Source organism: Apteryx rowi, unplaced genomic scaffold, assembly GCF_003343035.1.
Source record: "Apteryx rowi isolate R43461 unplaced genomic scaffold, aptRow1 scaffold_506, whole genome shotgun sequence".
Taxonomy (NCBI): Eukaryota; Metazoa; Chordata; class Aves; order Apterygiformes; family Apterygidae; genus Apteryx; species Apteryx rowi.
Genome location: NW_020450768.1, coordinates 279,420 through 306,885, shown reverse-complemented (window position 1 = coordinate 306,885; position 27,466 = coordinate 279,420). Strand labels below are relative to the sequence as shown.

Here is a 27,466-nt window from a genome sequence, read left to right as displayed (position 1 = left end):
ATCTTTAAAAAGAAAAAAAAGCTAACTTAGGAGAAACTCTTTCTTCTGCTCTGCACTTCCTTTATGGTCCTGTTCTCTTTCCCTACAGCTACACAGATTCTTGAATGAAAAAGGAAAGGTGACACCTGCCATTTGAAACAAAACCAATAGTCATCCTAATTTCTGACCTTCCCATGTCAATCTAGTTTTTAGCAGGTCCATGCATCTTTCCATGCAATACTGCAGGCAGCTGTAACAAAGCTGCCCTTCTGGATCATCTATTCAGGAAAGCTTTGTTTCTCTAATACCTGCCAGAAAGGTATTCTCTAGGGGATGTGCAAGATAAAAGGGTCTCAAGAGCAACCTGAAACAGGAATTAATCATATAAACTGCATGATAACTGCATTCTGAATTATCAATCAGATTAAACTGGTAAATGGTCTTTACAATAGAGAAAGCATTAACAAGACAAACCATCCTCTCAAGCTAAGTAAATACTAGGAAGTTTGATATAATATATGCAAGTTTGGGGCAAACATTCCAATTATGGGAGAATTTCTATACGATTCAGTAGGAACAAAACTCAGAGAAATGTGATGAGTTTCTACAGAAGTGTACTAAAGAAATCCCTGTTACCTAAATGTACTACAGAAAGTAAATACTACATACTTTCTAGAAGGACTGACTGTGCAAAATACCTGATCAAAGACTGCTGGTGACTTTTTAGCAATTTGAGCAGTTTCAAGCTATTGGGCAGGTAGATTGAGTAAAACTATGAATTAATTTTATAACAGGCTAACTTAACTTGTCCTGAGGTCTCTTCTTCCCAGAGACTGGTCGTGGTGCTTGTATTTGCTCTCTAAAGCAACTAAGCTTGTATTCTGTGACTGGGAGATGCTTTTACCTGCTTAGCACTTCCCTCCCTCTTTTGTTAAACCTGAGCGAGAAAAAACCTGAGCGAGAAAAGCCTGCATGCTTTCAGAAACTTCCTGTCTTCCTTAGACAAGCTACTACTGCCCTTCTGACACACAACAATACCCTTTTCTTGCATACTGTACTATGATGCAAAGTAGAGGCCACTTCCTAGGAAATTCCGCATTTAGCTTTGGAATAAATTCTAAGGGAAAGTATAGCTTTAGCACTTATGCTATGCTAATTGTGAGCTGACACAACCTCCAGCCCAGAGCTGCTCCCTGCTGAAACTATAGCAATTAGAAAGGGTCCTGACAGATCAACAGATAGGAAACCCAAGAGGAATAAATCAGCCGGCCCAGTGGAGAAAATGTTAAGGTGCTAACCAAATTTAAGTAGCAAGGGTGGGCATTCTCTTATTCTTTGGGAAGTCTACAAAGCAGAATGGCTGCAGGTTTAACATTTCACATGCAGATGCCTATATTATCATTAGTCCTGAAAAGCACATATTAGTAGCAGTCACTTTAAAACAAGGAACACATCCAGTTTGAATCTGTAATAAACACACATAGTTAACGAAATTTTCCCTGTTTTTCCCAGCTTTCCATCTCATACAATATACAAAACAAAGTGTCAAACCTTCCACAAGTCTGTTTTCTTTTACAACGTAACTTTGAAGTTTAACTATTATTGTTCTCAAGCTCTTAGTGTTTACCTAGGTGGATAAGAGATTGCTATATAAACTAGGTATTTGATTTGAAGCACAAGAGGAATTCTGTACTCTCCCCTTCTAACGTTGTGACGATAGAGGGTTTAAAGCCATATAAATCACAGTACTGCAGTTCGGTATACTTATGCAACTAATGGCAAAAGACAGAGATGCCCAGCAAGCAGGGGAGAGAGGAAAGAACAGGAACAACACAAGGCATGCTACGTGTTCAGTTTGCATACACGTCAGAGATCACTGGAAAGTAGAAAAAAAGTGTTTACACAGAAACAGCTGTTTCTCTGTGTTCTCTTTACTCTTGATAACCAGGCACCCCATATTAAAAAAATCCCACTGAAAAGTTACATAAGGAGTTTCTTCCCCATCAAAAGCCCAAATTACTGTGCTGTCAAGAACACACCTTTTTGTTAAGATGGAAGTTTTGCTTTCAATAAATCTATCGATTGAAAGTAACTGTTTGGGAATTGAGTAATTCCTATACTGTCAATGATTGTACTGAAAATCTCGTAATTTCTCCTAAAGGCCCAACTCACGCAGTTCTCCAAAGATACAAGTCTAGATATGTTTTTTCAAGTGTGTTTTCACTTCTCCTGATTCCAGAAATCATTGTTTTAAAGTATTCTCTGTGCGCTTAAACACCAAAAGAAAATATCCCCATTGATCCCACCAAGAAAAAAAAAGAATTCTTTAATTTTACCTGTTCTATCACATCAGGGAGGCCTGATTCATACTTCGAAAAATAAGTAGCACTGACAGTTAATACTAAAAAGCCTTTCCATCTTCAAAGCAAAGCCATGTTTCACATGAGAAAATCTACTCTCTAGAATGGTGAAGCCTTTGGGTTGCTGGCAAATTGCCCATGAGAATGTTGCTTGGGCCAACTTGAATACTTGTGATATAAGGATGTTTACAGAAAGACACCAATTATGAAGTGCTGTGGAGCCAAATTAATATGACTAAACAATTTAAATGAGAGAAGGAAGAGTCAGCACTGGACTTACAATTTTACAAACCCTCTTAAGTTTTTCTAGCTAAGGCTGAGTCAGCCATGACCCTGAGAAAGTTTGAACTTTCAAGTATCTACTGAACCTTGAATCAATCATTCATTCAGCCTACCTTTAGGTACAAGAAATAAAGCAGAAAATTTTTTAGAAGTGTGGAAACACTCTGGTTTTTTTAATAACTTCATATATTACACAGATTATATAGATTTGCGGAAATTCCCAGCAACCTTGTATGTTCCACATCTTTATTCTAAAAGCAATTTTACAGAAAAGGGGAAAAAATGAAAACCCCCACAAAACAGCACCTGTTGTATAAATTAACTGACATTTTCTTTTTTCTTTTTTTTTTTCCCCTCTCTCATTTCTTTCCCCCCCCTCCCCCTTCTTTAATGGCAACTTTGCCAAGAGGCTCATAATTTGTATGTAGAGACAGAAAGGAAAAAAACAAGTATATAAAACTTGTAAGAGACTCTGCCTAGATCTGAGCACTACTCAGTTTCTGTAGTTTTTACTGGAACACTGTAAGGGTGTTAACCTGGTTTAAAATAAAAAAAAAGTTGTTTCTTCCAATGCTTCTGAAATGCTAAGTCCCAGACCAGTTATAATTTATATAGCATAAAAGTGTACTATGCCCTTATTAGATCCCTACCACACCATTAGCTAGAACTCCTTATAAACTGTTAGCTCCAGAGTCATTTTCAGATCAACCAATTCTGCAAGAGAGCTATTAGAATCAAGTTACATTGGGTGTTTAAGGAAAACCAAACTAGGAATTTGCCAGGAACAGGTGCCAGTTAGAGGCTATAGCCAACAGAATTATTTTGCTCCTGCATCTCATTATAGCAATGCTCCTCATTGATCTCCCAGTCACATCTTGCCACAACAGTGCGTGAACTTGTCACCTCCAGATTAGACTCCTGAGGCCTACGTGGTGTGATACCATCCAGGCTCTGAAGCTGGCAAGGAATGATGAAGGATTTATTAGGTGGCATGGTACCACTGGAGCACATCAGACTCATGTTCCAAGGATTTGCCCTGGTAAGCTTTAAAATTCATGGTTCTGATTTTAACCATTAAAGATCCAAATTGCTTGAGAGACAATCGAGAGACTAAGCCCCTGGTGACAACGCTTGATTTAACAACTGTGGCCTTGGAGAACCAACTGAAAAGAAACTGCCAATGGGGGTTCTCAAAGATGGGTTCTTGATTTGATTTGTTCATGCCTACAGAGAGTTCAACACAGTCTAAATTTATCTGAACGCGTGAGGCCGCTCTTTCTCACCTCTCCCAAGCCTTTCCCAAGCTCTAGCGAAAGGATGGGTTGGAGATTATGGGTGGCTGACCTATAAGTAGTCCTTTTATCTGCATTTCATTTGTCAAGCAAAGGACCTGTATCATAAAAAATGCACTTACAGACTTCAGTTGCATTTCAAAAAAAACATAACCTTGATGTTCAAAAAGCCTAAATCTTGTAGACTTAGCAAAAACCTTTCCCATACAGATATTCTGACCATCTCACCTGACCTCCTAAGCAACACAGAGCACAGAAATTCACCTAGTAATTCCTCTCTGACAACCATCACTTCTGGTTCAGTTGGAGCGTGTATTTTGGAAAGACCTCCAAATTTTGCTGTAGTTACTTCCAGTTAAGGCTGGTCTAATCCATTTTGAACCAACACGATCATCACAAATCCATGAAATTCCTAAAGGAAATATTAGCAAATAAATCACACTACTCATCTCCATAACCACACCTGTCAACGCCTCTCTTGGTTTGTACATAAGAACACGACATCCCCTTTCAATTTAAATAGGGTTTACACATCCAGTTAAAAAAAAAAAAATACAGACAGGGGCTACCTCCAAGTGTTTACTTTAAAGACATGTAATTTAAGCATATTATCAAAATACAATCATCTACCTCAGAAATATCTTCAAAAGCTTCCACACTCAAAGTCTTTTCTGAAATCACTGAAAACAATTTTCTCTATTAAAAAAACCCACTAAACTATTTTCTTCTCATTCAAAACATTTCCCACTATTTCCCATTCTCTGCATCACCTGCAGTTAAAAAAAAAATCCCACATATTTTTTAAAGTCAAATGTATTTCCTACAAGTATGACATCCAGGTCAGATTTTAAGCAAGTAAATACACATATTGTAAGGTGCAGTTTTGTATAGAAGGGAGCAGCTGTAGAATTACTTTAGGAAGGGACATACTCCCGAAGTGTTGATCCATGGCATTTTGTGTCACTGAGAAGAAGGTAATATCTAAGTGGTTTAGATAGTAGCATCGCCTTCACTACTGATTTCCCACATTGTTAGGAACAGGAAATACACTAAGCAACCATAACTGAGTTTGTTTGTGAAAAGTTCCTGCATTGTATGACTCAAGCTCCCCCTAAAAAAAGAAGAAAAAACTTCCTGCAAACACATTTATATTTGTCTTTTTTTTTTCCCCCCTCCTATGGATTACAATCACTGTATATGACCCAGCATACAAATTATGATGACAGGCTTGGTCATGGGAAACAGTAACTAATCACAACCCAAAACTGACCAAAAATAAAATGCTTGTAGATTTTGTCTCTTTTTTAGAGAATGACATTACCATGCAACAAATAAACCTATTTTGTATTGCTCCCTCCTCCCCTAAAAAGCCTCTATAAAATTGAAATATAATATTATGTCACTTGGCAATGTATCAGGATTTATTGTCTGTGAAAAGACAGCTAAAGGCCATACCAGATGCTTCTTTATCAGAAAACTAAAAGAAACTGAGCAAGACAGAGGAGGTTTTTCCATGTTTGTTCTCAGGGGTTTGACACCCTTAGGGACAAAGAGACCATTACATTAGTTCCTCACAGAATTAACTAACTTATAAGTGGAATTTAAGCTATTCTGATCACCAGCCAAACCAGTGCAGTGGTGCTGTTACCAATACCAGTCCAACCCACATTACGCAGAAAGAGACACAGGGTATACAAGCTAGTGCTGCTGCAAAGCTCTTCCACTGGGAGACTTTTCTCAACTCCTGATCTTCCAGAGAAGGCAGGATTATGGAGGAAAGTCTGCATATTTGACTCCTATTACTTCCTCACACACAAGCACACCACATTGCAACAGAGGAAACACGGTTGTTTGCTTAGCCATTCCCATCCCACCCAGATAGACTGAAGTGTAGTATGGAGAGATGCCCAATGTTTACTTACAGTGATAGAGAAGAGATTCCAGGTAGAAGAGAACAAGGCTCATAGCCTCCTACCATAGGGCCTTTTTACCACCCTGATCTGTTTGACTCCTTCTGACTGCCCCAGTCTAGTCTGCTTTCCGTCCCATGAGACAGAGGTCTGCTGCAAGCAGAGCTCAAACAAGATCAAAATAAAAGCCCATGGTGTATGAGAGGTAAACAGTAATGACACTAGCACAATTTTCTATGTCCAAAACTTCAAAAGTTTATATTTTCTTGAAGGACTCCTTCCTTTAAACTCTCACACATATCACCATCAGAGGAAGCTGTACTGGAATATCAAAATATAAAAAGGTTGATATGAACTTTTCTTCTGAGAGTACAACATAACTGTTGCCAGGACATTGCATAACCAGGTGAAAAATGAAGCAAGCTACTAATAGGTAAGTCTTCCTATTGCTCATATTCTAAATGGAAAAGCAGAGCAAGAGCAAAGTAACAGATGCCTACTAGGAACTTTAAATACAAAATTTTTTAATATTAAGATGTAAAGTGTGCCTCCTAGAAAATGATTTCTTTTACAAAAGCCACACTAGAAGAGGGATGGCTGATAAAGCAGTAAAATTCAAATACAATTTGCCCTACAATGTCATCATAACAGCATTGTTGTTCCTCCAGGTCTATTCCCTACATACAGCCAATTTCATCCTTAAATGTAATGACCAAAATAGCCAACAATCTAAGAGGAGAGCCAATAATCCTTCCTCTTTGTCCTGTGGAGGCAATGCAGTTCAGAGAAAAGGAGCTGAAGTTTACCCTTGACTATAAGTCACCAAAATAATTTACTAAAGTTCAATTGGTTTCATATCTGCACATCTACAAACAACGAGATTGCATAGTGACAATTCAGGGCATAATCACGACCCAGCAATTAAGCATCACTGGAAGAAAATCTGGCCCTCAGCAACTTCTATTGTATTGGTTATAAATAAAGCCTGCTTTCATTCCTCAATTTATAAGGCTGGCAATTAGGAGGAGGAAAAAAAAAAAAAGCTACCTTTTGCTCATTTTAATTGGTTCCTTCTTGTAATGCAGACCAACAAGAAAAGTGCTCTACTACTGTATTTTTTTAGAATTACTCCTAATAGAAATCTAGCTCTGACTAAAATACAGTTAAGACCATGGCACTGCTCAAATACCAAGCAGCCCTGCACTTGGTGGAACCCCATATGAAAGAATTAAGCAGACATCAGCCATTTTCATACTTTATCTATCAGTTCGGCTGCTGTAGGAGTAAACTGATTAATGCCTGTGGAAGTAAAATAGTTAATGCCTCATAGGCATTAACTTCATTAGCTTCTGCTTGGATCTGAACTTACATTGCATTCTGGTTACTCCACTACAACTCTCATGTCAGTGTCAGATTCACACATTCTGCTTAGCCTGGGAGAACTGCAGACTGCACCCTGTCAACCCTCCCTGGTGCCACTCAGAGAGGTGAGGCACCTTCTGAAATCCCCCCGGGGCTTCAGCCAAGGATCGTCTAAGAGGCTCCTGTGGCATTCTTGGACTGTCGAATCTGAACCTTTAATGCAGGTCAGTCCAGAACCTAAATACTGGCTAAAAGAAGAAAAGGTATTTACAATTTTGGTAATTCTGGTGAGATTATAGAGAGGTAGGTCAGGAAAGTCCAGGTTGCAGTTATAAATATAGCATCAATGTGGAAACAAAGAACTGGGTGCAGGACAACTCTGGAACCATATGCAGCTGCCCTGAGAGACTCCCAAGCCACCCCAGCAATGACTGTTGTAACTTGAATGTGAGGGCATGCGGTGGTGGGTTAGTCCTTGACTGCCAGTTATCCTCTTCCCTCCCCTGTCTCCAGCTCCAGCAGAAGCCTCCTTGGGCTCCGCTGCTAACAACCCTAACCAAGACAGTGGGCTCGGGCTAGACATGATGACCAGGAGGACCTGTTGTGTGTTTTGTCTTTTTCCCTTAAGTCTCTGGTTTTACTGTGGGGGTGGATAACCACCTTGGCAGTGGAGACCATGGGCTGATACTCAGGCAGCCCAGGTTCATTCTGACTTCCCTTCATCTCCCTGAACAAGTGAAAATGCAAACCGGACAACATACATATACATGTATATGTACATATTAAAAAAAAAACCAAAACCTGCAGGTATTTACATAAATGGAATTTCTGGACCAGGGATGATTCCTCTAGGCAGTTTCTTGTAGAAGGTACCTTCAACTTAGACAAAATAGTGCACTTAAGGGGCACCTTGGTCCAGAGGACCTAAAGTACCCCCAGGTCAGAACAGAATCCCACACTAGAAGTTTGAGACACTCTAAGGAAAAATTGAAAGATCAAGTAAAGCATCTTAAGGGGTAGTTAGAAAATACCAAATCCCTGCTAACCCTAGTGCTGCCTTACACCCTTTTCTCCCCAAAGAATCGCCTCAGATGGAGGAAGAAACTAGGAAGGATGTTTTAGAGTTCCCTTGCCCTCCACCCTGTAATACTGGAGGTGCCACATTGCCAATATAACACAGACAGCCTGGGAGACAGGGGCAGGCTGTGGCCAATGCAAATTAGGACAGCCATTCTGACACAGCAAAAGCAGGAAATGAATAGTGTTAAATGGTCTTTTACAAGAGAAACAAAAAGGAAAAGGTTGAATTTTCCAGCAGAAGCAGCCAGTGCTGCAGTGAGGATGGAGACAGTGGTGAGGGCAGAGACAGTGTTAGCACGCACTGCTGCTGCTGCCACACAACTCCAGCTGCCCTGGGTGCCTAGGCAGCTGCAAGAAGACTAGGCAGGGACACCAACCCCTCCACAGGCAGAGCCAGCAGAGGCGGTTCGGAAAACAAGCAGGTTTCAAAGAATGATAAAACACTGGAGCTAGTCCAGGTTGTAATACTTCCTAACCGCAACAATCTATAAGCAGCCTGGGCAATATCTGCTAGTGATGATGTGCAGCAGTGGGACTGAGAAAGAGCTATAGGTACAAAGCACTGTGCGAGAAAGATACTAGGAGTCCCAGGCATGGTAGGAGGGGAGAACCCTGCAGGTGAAGCCCTTCACATGCTTTCCAGACAAGTCTGAAAGTAAAGAAAAGAGGCACATGCACAAGAACACCTGTCTATTATCGGATGTAAAGCAGCTAGATTGAAAGGTTTGAGCAGAGCAAATCCAAAAGACATCAACATAAAAGAAGCAGTTTACACTTAGCGTTAGTATTGTTAAATTCAGTGCTGTGTTCCCAAGAAAGCGACGGGAGTATATGCCTGAAAGAAATTTAGGAGGGGTATCAAACAATGGAAAAAAGGATTGAAACAGAGGAATGCTAACCAAGTGCTGTCAATACTTTAAAAGTTGAAAAAAAATAGTGGATTAAGCATGTATATGTGAAGTTTTAAGGAGGGGATAATTAATGATAAAATATTCCAATTGATTTGGAATAGAGCGCACTTTGAAAGCCAACAGTTACACAGTAACATAATTCTACTTGGTGTGCTAACACCAACATTTTTTTTTAGAGTGAAGAAAAGGTAAAATAAAAAAAGAGAGAGAGACATCATGGTAAAACTTATGCATTAATGTAATGAGTGTTCATTTAAATTAAAATATAAAGCTCATCTGTTATAGAGAAAAGATGGAACCAACAAATAACAAACATGGATGGGGTACTGGGGAACAGTTGTTTAAGAATATTAGCTAATGAATTGGATTAAAAATGTGAAAGCAAAGATGCACAAGATCTTTGCTATTTTCATCTTCCGGGGTAGCATAGAAGAACAAGCAATCTGTCACAATCCTATGGATATTATTAATTGTATGTTGCTTATCTTGTTCTTTGCTGTTTTTATTTTGTTTTATTATCGTATATGAATGGATGAAAGGAAAAGTATAATCTCTTTTTTTAGATCAGTTGCTGTGGCTGAAATTCAAAGAGAAACATAAGAATAAACTAAGGTAACAAGGAGAAAATTGATCCAATTTAAAGGGTCTTCATCTCCAGACAAGAGAAACCCTGTTTCCCTTGGTGAGGATGGACATACCCTCTATTATGAATAGTGATAGTTATTAACAGATCACCAGCCTATGACACAACGCCTGTCTTTGTAACACAGAAAACATGTAAATGTAAATGTGTATCTGCAAAAACATAATGTCTTGAGTACTATGAAAAACAAAAATGAATCAGTTAAGTATAAAAAATTCTACCATGATAAATTACCTACTCTTAGTGTGGCTTTACAACACCAGAACTGGGAAGACCGCACCTTCACATAGCATAGTTTTGAATATATTTTAGAACACTTATGTATAAATGGATGGTCTTCAGATGGGTAGAAAACTGAAAGTTCCTAGTTATGGGGATATCAAAACACTACATATGTGTATGATATGTAATCATGTATCAATCCAATGAAAAAATTGTTTTGTTATAAAGGAAACAACCAGGTGATTTTAGAAACAAACAGCAGAACTGTTTCTGCGACAAGAGCCCTGCACCAGCGACAGGCAGCCCAGCGAGGGGGAACATCCCAGGCTGCCTCTTTGGAAGGATACCAGCAAAGGAGGAATCACTTATATGCATGAACTAAATAGGAGTAGATACCAGCCTTCAATCACTAGATCATTGTTTAGATCAAAATTTAACCAGATATGAATATGAAATTTATTCTTTGGTTTCTAATGGTCCTCTAATTATTCATGTGGGATCCAGCTGTGTTTGTGTGCACACCCAATATCCAGAAATGACTGAAATCCCCTCAGCGTATATAAGATGCCTGATAACACATATGTACATAACAGAACTTTAATTAAAAGGTATGACTGAATTATGCAATGCTTTTAGAAGTGACATGAAAGTTACTAAAAACTTTTCTGTAATTTTGAATGTGTCCTTGTCATTTTAGGTATGTTCTCAGTACAGTTTGAGGCCTATCCTTGTAGAAATGCAGGTGCTACAACTGTTGCCAAAAAAAAAAAAGTTACCAAGAGAACTAATTCCTTGGTTCAGTATTCCCCTAACATTAGATAGCAAGAGGGGGACCCATTTTACCAGACAAGTAATGCAGAAAATTTGTGCAACCCTACAAACAGAACATTTCATTGTGCTCATCACCCCCAATCCAGTGGGGCTGTAGAAAGGAAAAACTTTAATTTGAAAACCAAATTGGCAAAGATTTGTGCAGAGGCTGGCCTGAAATGGCCAGATGCATTGCCTTTTGCATTAATGCATCTAAGAAGTACAGTGAATATAAAACATGGGCTGTCACCTCATGAGATCTGAACAGGCAGCCCTATGCAGCTGCCTCACACAGCACCCTTAACTCCTACACAGACAAACTTGCCATTGACAGATGACACACTTCTAAAATATTGTCAGGCATTAATGAGATGTAATAAGGTCTTTCCACACATAGGTGAAAGGAGCCTTACCTGAACCTGCAACTGAAGTCTGTCACTCCTTGAAACCAGGAGACTGGGTCTACATTAAGGTATATCAGCAAACACATGCACTTCGACTGTGCTGGAAAGGACCTTATCAGGCGCTGTTAAATACCCACACTGCAGTACAGTGCAAGGGCCTGCCCAGCTGGATTCATGCTTTCCAGTGCAGAAAGGTCGCGCCACCTGCAGACACAACGCAGATGACACCACTGCCACAGGAGAGCCGAACAACCCTATGAGCTTTGAACAAACACCAACACAAGTACTATCTACAGCCGCACAAGCAGACTTTAGTTACCACCTGAACTTCTTGCTACCTTATTCATTTTAAGAATCATAACCATTTCAGGACTCTATATCTAGTTTTACATTCCAGTCCTGTGCTAACTTGTAAAAATCATTATATTATAGACCATGAAGAATGAATACTACTAATCCGTGGGAATAACTGAAAAACAATTGGAATTCAGAAATTCCCCAAGGCATTACCATTTCTGTAGTATTTACTCTCTTGTTTATTGTATTAGTCTCTTGCAGGAAACCTAAATTTTAATCATGAAATGGTATTGGACTAGTTTGTGGGTAACCATAGGCACATCAATAATAATCGACCCAAGAAACATCCCTTATTACAAGTGCACCAAAATTTAGCAGCAATTCTAAATATTAGTAATTGCTGGATTTGTCATCACAGAATCACAGAATCACAGAATCACAGAATTGCTGAGGTTGGAAAGGACCTCTGGAGATCATCTAGTCCAACACCCCTGCTCAAGCAGGGTCACCTAGAGCACATTGCACAGGATCGCRTCCAGGYGTGTTTTGAATATCTCCAGAGAAGGAGACTCCACAACCTCTCTGGGCAACCTCTTCCAGTGCTCTGTCACCCTCACAGTGAAAAAGTATTTCCTCATGTTCAGATGGAACTGTCTGTGTTTCAGTTTGTGCCCGTTGCCTCGTGTCCTGTCGCTCAGCACCACTGAAAAGAGTCTGGTCCCATCCTCTCGACACCCTCCCTTCAGATACTTGTACACATTGATAAGATCTCCTCCCAGCCTTCTCTTCTCCAGGCTAAACAGGCCCAGCTCTCTCAGTCTTTCCTCATAAGAGAGAGCTGCTCCAGTGCCCTCATCATCTCTGTAGCCCTTCGCTGGACTTGCTCCAGTAGTGCCACATCCCTCTCGTACTGGGGAGCCCAGAACTGGACACACTACTCCACATGTGGCCTCAGCAGGGCTGAGTCGAGGGGGGGGGGGGAGGCTCACCTCCCTCCACCTGCTGACAACTCTTCCTGATGCACCCCAGGATACCATTGGCCTTCTTGGCCACAAGGGCACACTGCTGCCTCGTGCTTAACTTGGTGTCCAGCAGCACTCCCAGGTCCTTCTCTGCAGAGCTGCTTTCCAGCAGCTCAGCCCCCAGCCTGTCCTGATGCAGGGCCTTATTCCTCCCTCGCTGCAGGACCCTGCAATTGCCTTTGTTGAACTTCAGGAGGTTCCTGCCTGCTCATCTCGCCAGCCCCCTCTGACCAGCAGCACGGCCCTCTGCTGCATCAGCCACTCCTCCCCGGTTTGTATCATCAGCAAACTTGCCGAGGAGGCACTCTGTCCCTTCAGCCAGGTCGCTGATGAAGAAGTTGAGCAAGACTGGACCCAGGACTGACCCCTGGCGCGGCGACGCTAGCTACAGGCCTCCACCTAGACTCTCCACATCAGYGGAGCACAACCCTCTGAGCTCTGCCAGCCAGCCAGTTCTCAAGCCACCTCACCRGCCACTCATCTAACCCACRCTTCCTGAGCTTACCTATGARGATGTYACAGGAGACAGTGTGGAAAGCCTTCCTGAAGTCAAGGTYGACAACATCCACTGCTCTCGCCTCATCTACCCAGGCAGTCATTCCAGCATAGAAGGCTATCAGATCGGTTAAGCATCATTTCCCCTYGGGGAAGGCACGCTGACCACTCCTGCTCGCCTTCTGGTCCGCCACAGCCTTAGAGATGGCCCCCAGGACGAGCTGCTCCATCACCTTTCGAGGGATGGAGGTGAGCCTGACTGGCCTATAGTTCCCTGGGTGCTCCTTCTTGCCCTTTTCGAAGAGTGGGGTGRYGCTGGCTTTCCTCCGGTCCTCAGGCACCTCTCCTGTTCTCCAGGACCTTGCAAAGATGATGGAGAGTGGCTTAGCAATAACATCTGCCAGCTCCCTCAGCACTCGTGGGTGCATCCCATCAGGGCCCATGGATTYGTGGGYGTCARGTTTSMYTAAATGATCTCTAACCCCATCCTCCTCAACCAASGGRAAGKCTTCCTTTCTCCAGACTTTCTCTCTTGCCTCCAGCGTCTGTGAGTCCTGAGGGCTGGCCTGAGCAGGAAAGACTGACGCAAAGGCGGCATTCAGTAACTCTGCCTTCTCTGCATCCTTTGTCACCAGGGCACCCACCCCATTCAGCAGCGGGCCCACATTTTCCCTAGTCTTCCTTTTGCTACTGATGTATGCGAAGAAGCCCTTCTTCTTGTCCTTGACATCCCTTGCCAGATTTAATTCCAAATGGGCCCTGGCCTTCCTCGTCGCATCCCTGCAGACGCTGACAACGTGCCTATAGTCTTCCCAAGTGGCCTGTCCCCCTTTCCACATTCTCTCTACTTCCTTCTTCTGGCTGAGTTTTGCCAGGAGCTCCTTGCTCAKCCATGCAGGCCTCCTACCTCCTTTGCTTGACTTCCTACTCATAGGGATGCACCGCTCTTGAGCCTGGAGGAGGTGATGTTTGAATATTAACCAGCTCTCTTGAACGCCCCTTCCTTCTAGGGCCCTAACACATGGGATTCCTATCCAATAATGTACGGGACCCGATAGGATTGTTTCCCCTGAAACAATCATCTGAAATATGGCTCATAAATAAAATTGTCTTTATGTTAGCCAACAAATACCATGATTCAGCACATTAGTATCCACAAAATAAGCCAATGGTCCAGTAGATTTTAAATTAACAGGGAACCAGAAGATCAAATTTCCCTGGTGTCTCTCTTCAAAAAAAATAGGTTGCACCCTGTTGGTAATATTCCAAATTCTCAATGCCAATATACCCTCACTCTCAATCTAACTTCCAGTTGGTGGGCAGATGATGGACCCTGGGAATTGATGCTGTCTATACGGAGGCTCGATGTACCTGGGAATTTTCTGAACCAAACTTTGCATCCCCCAAACGGAATGTAACTGTTTATATTAATGATTGTATGTATCTAACACTGGATTTGTGTTAATGAACAACTCTCATAATGATGTCGAATCAGATGAATATCCTGAACATAGTGCTGCCACCAGAGTAAGAACAGGAATTATGGCAGGAATTTATGGCCAACTTATATGTGGGTTTAACCACTGAATTTTTTAATTTTCTATACCCTTTACTAACCAGGATGAATATAAAAAGGTAAAACTTGGCATAAATCAACCAACATCTTGGGAGAAGTAAATTATTTAAACAATATTTTTAAAATTTCCTGGATTACATTTTATCCGTGGAAACAACACAAGGAAAACTCCACCCATATCTTGGGTAGAAATATGCTCACTAGATTATATTATCCCAAATATTATTTAATATATTAAAAAAATACCACTCACAGGTACGTAATCAAGGAAGCTTTGCCCATCAAATTACAAAAAGGAGTTGCAATAATCTTCTTGCGTACTAAAAAAGCTGATTTCATCAATTTGCACATGCTGTATTGCCTGCTCTTGGAATAACCAAATTAAAAAAGCCATCATCAATATTTCAGCCACACTACAACAAGGTCTAAACAAAACACTAAGTGCTATACAAGACATGCAAACTGAAATTTCTTCGCTGGCAAACATTGTGGCTGAAAATAGAATGGCCCTAGACATATCGACACCTTCTCAAGGAGCTGTGTGCCTTAATACCACCTGTTGTACCTATATTGATCAAAGTGGTCAGATCATATGAGATGCCAACAAAATTAAAGAAACTGTAATAGTCTTACATAAAGTAGCTGAACAAAAACCTTTTGATTGCTGAAGTTGGCTCCCAGACCTAAGAGGATGGTTAGGAAAACTGCTTAAGATGGTGTTAAAGTATATTTTATTAAATGTTATTGACCTTGGTAATTGTATATGTATTAGTTCTGTTAACCTTACATTGTGGCAAATTGATGTGTAAAAATTAGACCAAGGTACAACCCAAGCAGAGGCCCAGATAATGATCATGAATATATTAAAGGGTAAGGATGAAAAAAAGGAAGTACTTTGACTAATGACTATCAATGATTATAAAGGCTAGAGGCAAGAATGGATGATGGGACAGCACTGCCTATGCAGTGATCTGTCCTGGCTTCCCAGGAGTTGTGAGCAGGGCATCTCTGACCCTTCCATTGTACTCTAGACCTTTAAGATGATGTGAGACTACAAATCTCAAAGGAAGGAATGTGAAAGTAAACTGGTTAATGCCCGTGGAAGCAAAATAGTTAACGCCTCATAGGCCTTTGCAGGCCTATCTAGCAAAAAAAAAAAGAAAAAAAAAATCTGCAATGACCTTGCTGAAGTCTGTCTTCCTGGCTATTAAAGGAATGTACCGTCTGTAAAAAAACTGTATTATCTGTTCTGTTGGGGCCTCCTCTCCTGAAGTGATTCATGTGCTTTTTCTGTTTAGCCACACACCTGGAGTCCTGTGAAGCATAAGTCATATAATCCAAAGGTTTATTAACTCTATAACAGCCTCATTAGGGGGAGTTCACATCCACAGAAGCTGCCACTCTGCTGCTCTGAGTTCTCCCATAGAGCTACAGTGATAAACTGCTTCTGCTCGAACCTGAAACTACATTGCATTCTGGTTACTCCGCAACACTGGTGATACTTCTGCTGTGTACAAAACTGCTAAGGAATCATTATAGGATGCACATGTGTGAAGGTGTGAGGGAGTACACAAGTCCTTATCTATGAGGCTGGGGCACACAACCATCCACCATAATTTTTAACTTTTGTCTAGAGAGCACGAAACATGTGTAACAACTTCTTTACAGGTGGTTTGGTTCACTAGGACTTGAGGGTATCAGACCACCTGAAAAATCAAAGTGGGCACTTTAATTTCAAGCTCTCTTGGGATACGCAATACACAGAGTTGACAACTTTCAGAAAGTTCCACATGTGATATTCTGGTAAGCAAGAACAAGTCATCCATTTAGCCCCCAAGCTCTCCTCCAGGCAACTGGAACTGGCATGGGAGGGACAGAAGTCTAAGTCCTAGTGCATTAAAATGCAAGAAGGAGGCAGAGAGGGATTAGGGGAGCCGAGACCAGGTAAAGTGTTCAAAGAAGCTTACATCAACAACACCTATTGGTAATGGCCAATCGCTGAGCAGAATCTATTAGGAGGACTGTGGAGAGACTCAAAGAAGCCCAAGACAGATAGGAGAGCATAGTGCTGAGGGACCAGAGAAGACAACTGCGTATCAGGCTGTTTTACAAGGAGAAAGAGTAACTCCTTCTATCCCTCCCATTATACCTACTTCTGATTAGAGCATGCTGCCACCACCCCCAACTTCCCCTACCCCACGGTTCTCCGCTGGCCTAATGCCAAGAAGGACTGCCAGGAAACAGAGAGGCTGCCTGCAACCACATGTCCCAGTGGACCTTCTCCACAGCCTGATGACGCAGATTCTGCCCTGCTGAACGCATGAGTACTCAGCATAGTGTGTATACAGAGGCACAACAGAGCAACAAACTGAATGATACTGGATAGTACTAGATACAAATTATACAGTCTCTCTCCTGGCTCTTTAACTGGGCCTAACCAATATGAAATAACAGTAAAGAGTGTCACTTCAGTCAACATCTTGGATCCAATGTGAAAAAAACAGAGAGAATAGTCCATTCACTGTATTCCTCCTCCTCTCCACGTCACTTATCCTCCGCAATCCCTATGGGAAAAGCTTCATTTTTATTTCATCCTTAGCTTGATAAAAAGCATCTTCCAGTTCTACAACAGGAAACATACTTCCTTGCTAATCTGAGTCACATCTTTCTGAAGTTTTCAATTTATTAGGCCTGGATGGTGACCAACAGCTTCTCAAGTGCATAGTAACCCTTTATGTTATGATTCCCCTCCTTGTTTTACAGGAACTAGTTATTCTACGTCAGCCTTGGTCCATGAGTGTGCTGATAGATACTCCCTGCAACATAAAGAGGAAATGGTGGGAGAAACCAAACAATTCTTGAAGGCACAAATAAATGCAGCATTTTCAAGATGCCACCAAAAACAAAAACAAAACACTATAAAGCCACTCCATTCTCAGCTGGCTCCAGTCCAGGCCATTCTCTTCTCAAACCTCAGAGAACTGCAGTTCACAGTTCTTTATCAATCCCAACATCACAAACCAAACCACAGTCCAGTATCTGCAACCAGTCTTTTTTTTTTTTTTAATAAACAATGAATTTGGTTTTGCTCCTTGTGTCTATAGCTTACATTTTTTAATTCTTCTCTCTGCCTCTGAGAGCTAAGAAAAGCTTTCAGTAAAAATAGAGAAAAATCAAAAGTTTCTTAAAATAACATGATTCCAGGAGCTTAGCTTGAAAGAGAAAACATTCTGTCTTGACTGTCACTGTAAAATTGCTAGGGTGCGATATGTTCCTAAAAGGGGCCTTAGTTACTTCTCAGAATACCTAATTTGTAGAGATGAAACCCAAAATATCTGATACCAATCCAAGGAAAAATCAGATTAATTTCTTGCGGTAATCTTAACTCACAAGGAGTTCCTTTCTTAAAGTCTCAGTGTTATCATTTTGTTATTGTGGCAAATACCTTTCAATGTTCAAGTGCAAATAAACATTTGATCATTCGACTGCTGAACTTTATTGTTCAGCACTCTCAATAAGTCTAAAGGATTCAAAAGAGGAAGAGAGGAAAAAAACCCTCAAAAGATACATGACTATCCAACTCACTAGCCAAGATATAATAGGTTCTTATAGCCAGAAGAAGAGATGAATACCAAACCACTGAAAATATACCCTCTGAAATAACTTACAAAGTGTAGCATGTTTCACTATGGATGTCATCACACTTTCTTAAGAGAATATGTAATATTTCCAGTTTTAGGTTTAAGTCAATAAAAAAATGCTGTGACAATTTTTATGTGAGCTGTTTTAACTGTTTTGAACTTTTCTTTTTAAAGGCTTCCTATTGGATATTGTTCTCCAATTACTGAGAGGGTAAAATAATGCATCTGCAAGTACACAAGCTTCCATTTTGAAGCTTAGCTTGGGAAAAAGAGATTACTTTGAAACAAAGCATACAGTAGGGAAACAGACTATGGAATTCAATTTAAAATTACATTCAAACAAAAACTACAAAATAATTCAGAAGTGCTACAAAATAAACAAAATGGACAGCATAGATCTTTAATACATTCCCATCCCTGTCTTTGACAGAAAGTCAAGTTACAGTGCTGCTGCTCTATAGACTTAGCTTATTGTATACATGGACTTTGAATTTAATCTTAGTGCGTACTGTCTCGTTTCTGAAACAAGATAGTTCAAATCATCCATCTAATCATATAGGAAGTACAAGCAACATATCCTCATCGCTACTAAAATAGGAAGCTATTTTCCTTCCCTGACTTCTAGCAGTCTGATTGCAAGACAGTGCTATAAAAACACATAGAAGGGTACGTTGGAAGCTAGATGTTTAGTTTTTAAAAGTACTGAAAGAAGAAATTAAATTAACCTAAACATCATCTTAATGGCAGTCAACAAATCTCTTCTTCCTGCAATGAAGAATGAAAGTTGTTCTCCTAAACTGAGTTTCCCAATAGAACTGAAGTGTTTCAACTGCCATCTAGTGTTAAAATGAATGCATACATAGTCGAGGGCAAGACTTTTTAGAAAGATACATGAGTTAAGATCTTACACTGATTAACAAGACACCACAATAAATAAAAATAAAGTTGAAAATTAAAAAGCAGATTTTTAGAAGAGTAGTGGGACATTTCTGGGTCCAAAATGAAGGTTTCCAAACACATCTTTGAAAGATGTGATTCTGCTCCACGGCAGTTGGCTATATGAAATCATGTTTTCTTTCCAGTCAGTTTCAGCCCTACATTTCTGTGAATACTGAAAACAGTGCCCAAGAAAAAGTTCTGCTTGATGCTGATGAAGTGAATGACTAGAATTTTAAAAGACAAAGAATTAATAATCTATTTCCATAGCCTAAGCTGCAAGAAAAAACAAAATTTTTAAACCAGAGGAGAACTACTGAAAATTAATGGGATTTTACAATTCACTTTAAATAAAGCCATTTATATAAACATGCAGCTGAAAATTTCTCCTCCTCCTCCTCATGCCCTTACCCATGAGTTTTAACTGAAGTTTAACTATCATGTTGAACAAGGAAATCTCAAAGAGAAATCATTTCTAAAGGGCATAAAGTCCCTCACCAGTAAATTAAATGAAATCCTGAATACCAATAGCAAAATAATGACTAAAGGTAACATGCTGAAAAGAGAGGCTCCTAAGAATATGAGGTAGATAGAAGAAATGCTCTGACAGAAGTGGTCAATATAAGCTATCTAATGAGCAAAAAAAGGAAAATACAGATAAGGTTTTCATGACTAGGAAAAAAACCAAAATCACCACCTTTGGATTGCTAAATGAAGTTTAGCCAGGGTTACTACTGAAGGACCCATGGCCAAGTCTAAAGATAGATATAATGCACATAGTTCCACTGAAATCAGTGGATCCCTTATTCACAGTAGGTTTGTAGCATGAGATACAGAGCTAGTACTGACCAAGTTTGCTGCAGAACCAGTACAGTGCTGTTCCTGAACTAATTAATCGTGCTGAGAGATAAGGGTGATCAGCTCAGTTGTAATGCTGTAATAACACAGCTACTCTGCTTTCAGGACTTACATAATATCTCCACATGCTACCATTCACACCATTTAGGTGCACCGCTTCAGTCTGCAGCAGCTGAGGGTTTTCTGAATGCAGTGTCTGATGTTGCATATGTACTTCTGTATTTGCAAGATTAAAATTTATATTTATTATTGCCTACCAGCAGGCCTGTCACATCACCAAAATCTACATTACATCTAGTTCAGGCCTGCAGTCTCAGCAGAGTTAGTAGACTGGTATGAAACAAACTTTCTAGTTCCCAAACCAGGGAAGGAGAGACTGGCAGGTCTTTAATGACAACCTTCTCAAAGCACAAGAACAGTCCATTCCCATACTCAGGAGAATGAGTATATATATCAGAAGACTGATTTGGTTAAACAGGGAACTTATGACTGAGCTCCAGTGCAAAAAGGACATTTACAAGAGATAGAAGTGAGGACAGGCTACAGAGGAGAAATACAGAAACTCTGCCCTGGAGCATAAAGTGTTGCTAGGAAAGTCAAAGCTCTACTTAAGTTGAAACTGGCAAGGGACATCAAGGCCAGTAAGAGCTACATTAGAACTAAAACAACAAACAAGGAAAATGTTGGCTTGCTGCTGAATGGGGCAGATGATATAGTGACAGCAGATACAGATGCAACTGAGGTTCTTAATGACTTCTTTGCCTCAGTTTTCACCAGTGAGATCTCAGGCCCCTGTGTCTCAAGACAGGCTTCAAGGAGAATAGGAATTAGCAGTAGCAGAAGAGGACTGTGAGTCAAGGATTTCTTAAAAAGACTTCAACCCTGTAAGTCCATGGGACCATATAGGATGCACCCTAAGGTGCTGAAAGAATTGGTCAATGTCATAGCAAGACTGCTTTCTATCACATTTGAAAGGTTGCAGAGATCAGGGTATGCCCCCCATGACTGGAGAAAGGAAAATATTGCACCCATCTTCAAAGAGGACAAAATGGACAATCCAGGCAACTACAGGCTGGTCAGCCTCACTTCAGTCCCTGGGAATATCACGAAGCAAGTCTCCTTGGAACACATTTCTAGGCATATGAAGATGATGCTGGTGAGTGAGAACAGCCAGCATGAATTTACCAAAGGTAAATCATGCCTGACCAACTTGATTGCCTTGTGTGATAAAACAACTGGATTTGTAGACAAGGGGAGAGCGGTGGATATCATCTACCTCAGCTGTAGCAAGTCTTGCAATACTGCCTCCCTAAATTTTCTTGTATTGAAGTTATGACCCTGCAGTCTGGATGGGCAAACAACTAGATGGGTAAAAAGCTGTTTGGATGGTGCATCTCAGAGGATAGTGGTTAATGGGTCAGATTCTACCTGGAGGCCAGCAACAAGGAGCAGTACTTGAGGCTTGTCCTGTTCAACTTTTTATCTTAACTGTTTATCTTTATCAATGACTTAGAGAAGGCATTGGAGTGTACTCATTAAGTTCGCAGATGACAGGAAACTGGGGGATGCAGGCATATGCTCCAGGACAGGGCTATCATTCAGAAGGACCTAGACAGTCTGGAGGAACAGGTCATCAGGAACATGAAATTTGATATGGACAGGTGCAAAGTCCTGCACCTGGAATGGACTAACCCTCTACAAAATCCAGGCTGAGGACAGACTGTCTAAGAAAAAGCTCTGCTGAAGAGGACATGGGATGTCGTGGTGGACATCAGGCTTAACATCAGTCAGAATTATGCTGTGGCATCCACAGGAGTACACTTAGTAGATCAAGGAAGTGATTATTCTACTTTACTCAGCACTATACTGTATCCAGTTTTGGACCCTCTGGTACAAGAAAGATGCTGATAAACTTGAGTGAGTCTAGCCAAAGGCCACCAAGATGCTCAGAGAGCTAGAGAACAGGACCTGAGAGGAGAGGCTGAGGGAACTGAACTTGTTTAGCCTCGGGAAGGCTTTGGGGAGACTTAACAGCAGCTTTTCAAAGCCTAGGAGGTTACCAAGAAGAAAGAGTCAGGCTCTTTATTGAGAAATGCAGTAGGTCAACAAGAGACAATAAATTGACATTGCTCATAAATTGAAACAGTGGAGGTAACAACTGAAGATAAAGGGGAAAAAAATCACTGCTGTGAAGCACTGGAACAGGTGTCCAGAAAGGCTGTGGAATTTCTTGCTTTGAGTGCAGGAGTTGGACTAGATGATCTCCTGAGATCCCTTCCAACCTGAATGATTTTGTGGTTCTGATATGTTTTATCTGCAGAACTCTACAGCACACCATTTGCAGACACTATATTCATCAATAGGGCATGGACCTAGGATGACTGGCATAAACACAGAAATACCTCATCAATTAGATCACGATGGTTACTGTGCCAGGTGTTAGCTCGAGATGTAATCTCACCTTACAACCCTGACCGCAAGGGAGTCTGGAAGAATCACAGATTCAATACCCTTTGTGATAGCAACATCACATACATCAGTATTTCCTTTTGGGTACTCATCACTCTGAAGCAACAGCATTCATAAATGCTGTTAGAAGATGGTATTTGAAATGGCATTAACAGATGGCACCTGCCTATACCAGGGTTTCCTGTTCTGCATTCATGAGGAGTGCTGTCACATGTTTGTAGTACAGAGGAATGTTTGGGCTGCTCACCCACAGCTTCTGTGCTTAGTTAGTTGTTTCAGGGAAAGTGAAATTAGTGTCCCCACCTCCTCCTTATGCTTCCCTCAGTACAACTGCAGTGATATGGGTGCCCAGATGCATAAGGCAGTACAGACATGAGTCAGTCTGGAAGCAAGTCTTTGGAAACTTTCCCTGCTGCAGACGGTCCCCCTCAGCCCATGTATCACATCTATAGTGACATTATCCATATTATATCTGTTCCATAAGTACAATCATTAGCAGGAAGCCTGCCAGTTGTAGAATAGTATCAAGTAGCTGACCACACTAGTCAGTGATGGGACCCACAGTTAATGTCATCAATCTAGATTAAGACGTCATGCCAATCATGAGCAGGCTTGCTGACACCAAACTCTGAGGGCAGTGATAACCCAGCAGGGCCAACCCAAATCATTGCCTAGAATGCACAGTCTGAGGTAAGACTTGGCTTCGAGTTGCTCCCATGACTCAGTTACACATACAGTCACCCACATTACACAGCTACTTTTGTTCAGTAGTTTTGTGAAATCTCTCTCTCTCTTTCTCTCTCTCTCAAAAAAAAGACTGTTCACACCATTATTAGCAGCAGGCATTACATCACAGTAAGCACCCTAGATATCTGAAGCACGATTAAATACTTATGAGGACAAAAGATAAATACAGTTTGAAAAAAAAGAGAATGCTATTTATAAATATTTAAAAGGAACATCAGTGTACCTAAAATACAGGAGATCAGAGTTCATCAAGTATAGAAATTTCAAAAACACTTTCCTCAGCTACATCCCTCCATGGTGGTGTTGCTTTCACTGGCATCCACTCCGACCACATGCACATTCACAGCATGTGAATGTAATTCTGAATAGGTGCTCTCAGATACCACAACCAGCACACGTACCATAGTTTGGGAACCTCTGTTAGCACAGTCTCCTGTCCAGCAAATCACTTTTAGACAATAACCCACCTAGCCCCAAGCACACCATCTTTGCTGTCCAACAGCTGTGGGCAGACTAACTCCCTTATGGCTCCGCAGCCTGTTCCCTTTCTCCCTCTTTCTGTTTTTTCCCCCCTCCTGTAAGTGCAGTTCCATTGCATGACAGAAGTTACTAATAAGGGAGGAAAATGCCTCCGTTTTTTTGCTGAATAATAAATATACATCTAACCACATGTAATAACCTTCCATTCACGTGGTGCAACACAGGTGCACTGTTCTGACAGTGCTAGAAGTTCACCTGTCGCTTGACAGGAAGCATGTGGGCACCTTGGTCAGATCAGAGTGAAGACACCATTCTGCTCAGCATGGAAGTGCTTCACATGAGAAAATACAGGATGCTGTGCAGTCCTGAAATGCTGGGCATTATATCCTTACAGGAAGGGACAAAAATTTCATAGCAGTCAGTAAAGAGAGAATTTGTTCCCACTTGAAAATCTCTAATTAAACACAACAGGTAGAGACTAGGCTTAAAAGCTGAAACCAGAGGTTTAATATCCCTCTCCAAGTAGGTTTTCTTCACTATATTTGGACATTCATAACTACATATATGCCCAACCTGTTTCGAATGCACTTGACTCACAAACCCACCACCTAGCTTGATGATGACTTCTACAACGTGCTGTATGAAAAAGTAGTACACAATTTTCTTTCATTCTTTTCCCACCTGTTGTTTCACTGAACTTGCCTTTCTTGTATTATGACAGAAAGGGATCAAAAGCTTTGTTGGAAGACTACCAAACTCAAAGATAAGACGACCTATATAAGAATACTATATATTTTGAATTTTAAGTATTTACTTCACATTTTTATTCTAATTGGGTGTCCATGGAATTATGGTAGCACAAATAAAAATGCATAAGATGAATTAACTGAGTGGTTATTTTGAAACACAGGGATACAAACATGGCTTTCTGTAAACTGAGTGCAGAGAACAAAAATGGACATAAAGTCACCAAACAATTTCAGTATTTTAACCTATAAAAATGTTGAAGAATAACCCTATCCTCTCTCTTCACCCACTCGCCCTTAAAGAGAGAATTTGCATGTCCATATTACATTCTTTCTTTCTACATACTGCTACTACCTTCTTATTCATCTAAGGCTCATCAGCCTCATATAATACATTTCAAATAGGGTAGTTCTAGATGCTTTAACAAACAGGAATTTGTCTGAGCTTGGCTGGATTCCCTCAACCACACACTCATCCACCAGTTGTAGATGGCTGGTACTAGCCAACTGTAAGCCACTGTTCCTGAACAAGTAACAATTGTTAAAACAACTTAGAGTTTAGTCTATTCATTGTTCTGCACTGCTATCAAAAGAAACACTCACATGAAGATACAAAAGCAGGAAACATTTAAAAAGTACATTCCTTGGCACCAGCCCTTTGCCTGCTGAAGTCTTAATTGCACAGTGCATCATACCAATAAATAGAAGATGTACTCTGCACAGCTTTAAAAGAAAATAAGTAGATTGAAGACTAAAGCAGCAAACACTTGTGACTTGTAACAAATCTTAACAAAGGTCAATGCTGCCCCCAGGATTTTTATTTCAGCCGTTAGCTTTAAGTGCCAGACAGATAAAAAAAGTTAGTGGGTGTCAAAGGTAATAATTAATACACTGACATACACATACAGCCATAGACACTGGCTTTCCACAGATTCTCTCTTTTTAAATTAGTTTACAAATTACAAGAAAGGATACCAGTGAGTTTTAATAGCTTACTAGTTGTCTGATGAAAAACTACCGAATATCAATATTCAGTTAACCTCAGGAGTTATCTTCCTATTTACATGTCTCTGGACTGACCTGAACAGCACCAAGTATCAAAGGTGTGACTGGACAAAGAGCACACTCAACAGTTTTTCCTCTGTGAGGTCTCCCTACTAACCCATGCAAAAATCAGCTCCCAGAGCAACTTTTAATTTCTAGGAGATGAACAGAACCACGAACCACAGAAAAGAACAAGTTTAATGTTGCATATTTTAAGCAACACTGATCATAATGCCCTTAAGTTTACATTGTGTCGCACCTGTTAAAATACTAACATCAAAATACTGAATAAAAAGTACATATATAGCCTTCACTAACTTCTTGATCATTTTTATGTTCTTTTATAATATGTACAAGGCATGTAAGAAAAAAAGAAAGAAAGAAGTGTTATCAGAGAAGCATTAAAACACTTAAACATATTTTAGAATCCATAAATGCTATTTAGGCTAAAAATGAATTCCTGGAGAAAATATAAATTAAAATAATTGTTAAATATTGTAAAAGTATGCTCCTAGAAAAGCAAATACATTTTAAAATAACAATTGCATGAAAAAATTAGAGACTTCCGAAACTATCTAATTTTTAGTTTCACCTTAATTTGCACGAACACATCAAAAAGATTACAGAAATCAACAGCAAAAAAGAAATATATCATGATGAGTTTTGTGCAGTAACTGGTTTTAACATATTTATTATTTTCAGCAGCATTGTATGACAAGTCCATTATTTTCAGTTTCTTTATGCTGGGAACAATTCCAAAGTAACTCTTCAGTATCAATGTTGTGTGTGCGGACACTCATTCAAGAGGCAGAGCACCTGCAAAGTCTGATTCTGCTTTAAGTTTACATTTTACCCAAATTCAAACCAACTTTTCTGCAGGGATGAGATTTCCTGCTTTTGCAACTGCCTCCCAAAAATCTGCATGGCCTGCCCCGCTTAGATTCATTCACACTGTTCTTTAGCCATACATGGTTCATTCTCCATGCTCCTGAGCACTTAGCAGCTCCAGCTCCCTTCATTCTTGCCACTGTTAGAAAAGTATAATCAAACCTGACTTAATGCTCTTCTCTGGAAGAGAAAGTAAAAATAAATACACAAAGGCAAACCAAATGCTAGCAACCTGGGGTGCAAATTTTATCCATCTTACTTAGTATCAAATGGGAGAACCCAAAACATTTGCTGCTTAACCTTTCTGGTCCATATGATGGAGTGCTTTGTCAGCTGGTATTTCTCTCAGTTTCATTCTGACTTTATTTAATGCCTGGCTTTGTACTAAATACCTCACCAAAATCCAAACAGGTTTCAACTATCAAGTCAGTCAGATAATTGCATCAGATAAGAGTCTGGGATTTCCTTGATATAACCCGATTATAATAAGCAGAACTTTCCAGTTGAGTTACTTTGGGGAATCTCTCCATGGGCCTCTAAAAAACAATAGTGAGGGCAAATTAGAGGAAATAAAATAGGCTTTCCTTCTCACATCCTGAGCACTATATAGCCACAGTGTATTCATGTGATGCTTTTCTTGTTAATGATACTGCATTATCTTTTATGCCCTCAGATTTTGCACACCAAATCCTAGCTAACTGACCATTTGTTTCCTAATTCCTCTATTATCCTTCTTAAACAGTCCTGGATTGAGGACTTTAGAACAGGAAAACTTCTACAATATTGGGTCAGCTAATCCCCCTGTCACACTGAGGCAATATAGATCAAGTAGTGAAGGAACTGGCAAGCTGGGAAAGATAAAACAGTTGAACAGCACAGTTTAACTGAGAGCATCACAGGGCTGAATACAGGATAACAGCATCACAGTCCTTCAAAGGTAGGAACACAAAGGAGAGAGCATTTACTCAGCATGACAGAGGGGACAGAACTAGGATTAATGACCAGTCTTGTT

At 40.4% G+C, this 27,466-nt stretch overlaps 1 protein-coding gene across 5 annotated transcripts in view; it reads right to left on the bottom strand.

Moving 5' to 3' along the window:
- The window catches only part of TSPAN9 (tetraspanin 9), a 207,237-nt gene that overhangs the window by 161,820 nt on the left and 17,951 nt on the right, over positions 1-27,466 (bottom strand). The gene's annotated exons all lie outside the window — the stretch shown is intronic.